Source organism: Octopus bimaculoides, chromosome 11 (genome assembly GCF_001194135.2).
Source record: "Octopus bimaculoides isolate UCB-OBI-ISO-001 chromosome 11, ASM119413v2, whole genome shotgun sequence".
In the NCBI taxonomy this organism is placed as follows: Eukaryota; Metazoa; Mollusca; class Cephalopoda; order Octopoda; family Octopodidae; genus Octopus; species Octopus bimaculoides.
Genome location: NC_068991.1, coordinates 37,265,765 through 37,270,812, shown reverse-complemented (window position 1 = coordinate 37,270,812; position 5,048 = coordinate 37,265,765).

Here is a 5,048-nt window from a genome sequence, read left to right as displayed (position 1 = left end):
CGGGGGCCTACCCCTTACACCAGAAGATATAATGTTGAACAAAACAAAACAGTTGTCAAACAAAAATAAAAAGCAAAAATATTAATTAAAAAAATTGATTTTTTATTACCCACAAGGGGCTAACTCTTCGTTAATTAATAAAAATTATTGTTGCTAATTATGGTATTGTTGTTGTTGCTGTTGTTGTAAACGCAATTGACTTTTGGAGTCGCTTTATAATTAAGATATTTCATTCGATTTTTTCAGTTGACAACTCTCATTTGCAATATCTTCTTAATCTGAATCTGAAATTAAGTAAAATCACACGATTTTCGTATAATTAATAAAAATAAAAAAATTACAGGCGTGGATGTGTGGTAAGAAGTTTGCTTCCCAACCACATGCTTCTAGGTTCAGCCGCACCGCGTGGCATCTTGGGCAGGTATCTTCTGCTAGAGCCCCGGGCCTATCAAAGCCTTGTGAGTGGATTTAGTAGACAAAATTGAAAGAAGTACGTCATACATTTATATATTGTGCGTGTGTGTGTGTGTGCATTTATGCAAATATGTATTGTCCCTCACCACCGCTTGACAATCGGTGTTGGTGTGCCGACGTCCTCGTAACTTAGCGACAGAATAAGTACCAGGCGTTAAAAAAGTACTAGAGTCGATTTGTTCGACTAAAAATTCTTCAATGTGGTGCCCCAGCATGGCCGCAGTCTAATAACTGAAACAAGTAAACGGTAAAAGATAAAAGATGAGCACCTAAACAGCAGGAACATTTTTAATATAATGATTTCCACAATTTTGGTAATGATAACAATTCAAGATTGTTTAGTTGACTGTCAGACGCTCACATTTCTCTATTTGAATAATGCATTCATTGATGCGCCACCCCTTGCATTCTACACGGGACTGGCAGTAGCAAAAATCAGACTCCAGATATCGACAGAGATTATCTTTAGAATAGTCTGCTCCGGGGTTTATAAAGAACTTTCAGAAATACCTAATCTAGCAGTGCTACTGGAATTTATTGGTGGTTTGCGATTAATTCTACAGGGTGTCCACCCCACAAAAAAATGTACTCACATTTTGACTCCCCGTAACACACTGAATTTTTCATTTCTTTTCAGATCAATTTGGCCCTAATAATAGCAGAAGAACGACTAAGGCTTGATGAAAGAAAATTTATCATAAAGTGTTATTGGAAGCACGAAAATATCATGGAAGTACAAAGACAATTTACAGGACATTTTCACTAAAATCCACCAACGCAACGCACCAATATTCGCACACGAGATAAGTTTGAATCGGATGAAACTGAACATAACGTCCATTAGGAGCGTTCAGGAAGACCACGGTCTTCAACCAGACCTGCAAACGAAGAACAATTGCTGGAAATCCTCCGGTAAACCCCACAGAAATCTGTACGACAAACGGCTCGTGAGACAGGAATCCCCAAATCAAGCGTCCATCGCATTCTAAAGTAAGTTGGTTGAAAATGTTACACTCCAACATTAATCCACGCTCTAAATGAAGACAATTCTGACCGGAGAGTTGAATTTTGTGAGTAGTACCTGGGTAAATGCGAGGAAGATGCAGAAGTTGCATGCAAAATTGTTTGGACTGATGAGGCCAGTTTTAAGTTAAATGGCTCGATTAACCGACACAGTTGCACCTACAGGGCTCCTGAAAATCCGCATGTTACTATGGAACACAATTTGAACTTACCAGGTGTTACAGTGTGGTGTGGGATATGATCATTGGGTATCATAGGGCCATTCTTTTTTGACCAAACTGTCACTGGATATGCTTACCTGGACATGTTACAGGAATCCGTCATTGCACGTGTCGAAGAGTTGTTTGATGACGAAGAGGTTTACTTTCAGCAAGGTGAAGTACTTCCCCATAACGATCGTGATGTAAGGACCTATCTTGATGCAACTTTTCCAAACAGATGTATTGGGCGAAGAGGTAGTGTTTAATTCCTTGTGCGTTCACCACACCTCAATCCAATGGACTTCTTTTTATGGAGATATCTTAAAGATAAGGTTTACCCCTCAAAACCAGTAACAGTCGATGAGCTGAGAGACGAAATTGAAGGACAATGTCTCACAGTTCCAAATAAAATGATTCAGAATGTTTTTGAATCCATTGGTCCGCAGTATCAGCTGTGTTTGGAGAACGGTGGTCGTCAGTTTGAACAGTTATAGAAATGCATTTATTCATTTTGCGTTTAACTTTTAATCATTGTCAATAAACAATGTATTTATTGTCATTTAAAGAGAGCATTTCTTGACCATGTATTTGTAAATTTGAACCATTAATCATGTTTCTAAGTCAATAAACACTGAATTAATTGTCATTCAAAGTGTGAGTACATTTTCGGGGAAACAGTCTGTATAGATATGGAGATGTCTGTAGAGTGTATCGTATCCTATCTAAGACGTACGGAGAGAGACAAAATTTATCTGCGAGCCCTCCTTAAGTACATAAGCATTGCTAAGATGCGAAGTTATGTTCAACAAATGTCAAGGAGCTGGCTATGTGCCGAGTCCATCATTTGTAAGGACTTGGCAGATAGCCGCCCCATCACCTTCCTTTAGTCGAGAAGGATAGACAATTTTCTTTGAATGCCTTCTGACCTATGACGAGTGATTACGGCGGAAAAAGTTATATAATGACAAGATTGACCTGACTGAGGAGAAATTCTTTCTCATTGACCAATCTTCCATCAGTTTCTTCAGTTTTTCTTGGAGAGGAAAGTGACGGTGGAGAGGAAGGCAACTCTCACCAGCCAACTTGTTGACAAGTGTATAAAATTGGTGGGTATGGCCCGAGTGAATGTTTCCTGATCTATTCTCTGTCTGTAGGTCAGAGAACAAAGCTATAACATGAAATTTACCTTTGAAATTAAAAGACATTCAAAATATGTAGATTTCGCCGAATAGGCCCAAAGGGCTCTTCACACTATCGAAACGTTTCATCTGCCTCTATACCGTTTGGTTATTTTTCGTGCATGTCTTTTTCTCATTATCATCGCCATGTAAATCTTCGACGTTTTAGCAATTGTAATTTCCTCTTCATCCGGTGTGCTTGTGGTAGTTAAAAAAAAAAAAACACGGATTGACAGAATCGCTGGTGAGTTTTTTCTGAGCTTTTGTTCTGGGTTCAAATTCTGCCAAGGTCAACTTTGTCTTTCATCCTTTTGGGGTCGATAAAGTAAATGTAATGAAATCCTGCAGTTGATGTAATGGGCTTTTCCCTTCGCCCAAACTGTTGGTCATGTGCATAAATTAGAAACCATTATGGAGCAAGCAGAACCGCTAGCAGACTTCACGTTATGTCGTCCGTCTTCAAGATCTGGGTTCAAATTCCGCCGAGGTCGTCTTTGCCTTTTATCCTTCCAGGGGCAATAAAATAAGTATCAGTTGAGTACTGGGATTGAAGTAATCGATTTATCGCTTCCCCGAAATTGCTGGCCTTGTGCCAAAATTCGAAACCATTATTATTATTATTCGGCATTTCATAGCTACAGGCAAATTTCTACTGCATCACCTGCTATGTCACCGTGTTGCTGAGGTGTGTGTGCAGCATTCCGTGTTCTTTTGTGCAAACTCTTCACGGTATTGTGTTGCATCCGTTTCTTTTGTTATGGGGTTTAGTTACAATCTTTTGTTGTATTAGTGTTTGTATAGCATGTTGTATGTGTAATGCGGGTTGTGTTCTACTATTGAGCATCTGACCTCTAGGGTGCATCTTGAGGAGGTTGCTTATTTTATTGGATATTTACTGTATAGAGTGTGTCTAGTGCTTGTGGATTGTTTTATTAGGGCTGCTCTATTGAATTGATAGTGCCTTGCGTAAGGTGCGGGCTGTTCCTTGAAACCATTATTATTATTATTATTATTATTATTATTATTATTATTATTATTATTATTATTCCCTTCGGGTCGATAAAATAGCGATCAGTTGAGCAAAGGGCCGATGCAATCAACTTGCCTCCTTTCTCGAATTTGCTGGCCTTGTTCCAAACTTTGAAACCAGTATCATTATTATTATCATCATCAATCATCATCATCATCATCATCATCATCATCATCATCATCATCATCATCATCATCATCATCATCATCATCATCACCATTAATTATTAATGCCGCGAGCTGGCAGAATCGTTAGCACACAGGGCAAAATCATTAGCGGCATTTCGTCCGACTTTACATTCTGAGTTGAAATTCCACTGCAATCGACTTTACCTCTCGACCTTTCGGGGTCGATAAAATAAGTATCAGCTGAACACTACCACTCCTCCAAAATTTCAGGCCTTGTGTCTACAGTACTATAGTAGGAAGTATTATTATTATGTTATACTTTAATTTTGCTCTAATTTATAAGAATTGCACCCAAGTTTCCATCAGAAACTTCAAAGGACAAGGTTTTGCATCTGAAGATGCTAACACGTAAGATGCCATGCAGTTGAAAAAACTGAAGTCTGTGGGAGAGTAAAACACTGAGTGAGCAGGGGCTACATTTACATGCAGAGGAATTTACGTAGAATATGTGAGGTATCCATAAGTATGATCTTTTGTAATTCTCTTATTTAAGAGGCAGCCAGGGATTTAGTTTACATACATCTTTGCTCCTCTTAATGTCATTCTTATTGCCTTATTATTATTATTATTATTATTATTATTATTATTATTATTATTATTATATTCAGTAGTTTTATTTTTATAACGTGCTTTCACTTCACTACCGAGCGCAGCTCTGTGCGCCTTGGGTATGTGCTGTGGTTTGCTGTGATGCTCGTATGGTTACTGTATTGAAAGTGTTTTGCGTAGGATGTGTGCTGTACCCAGTAGTGCAATTTTCTGTATGTTATATATATTTGTAAGTCCTGGTGTTTTTGTTATGTATTTGTCTGAATATTTTTTTTTATTATACCTAAGGCATCTACTATGATAGGAATTGTTTCTGTTTTTAGATTCCACATTCGAGTTACTTCTATTTCCAGGTCTTTGTATTTTGAAAGTTTTTCCATTTCTTTTAGGGAAACGTTGTCATCTG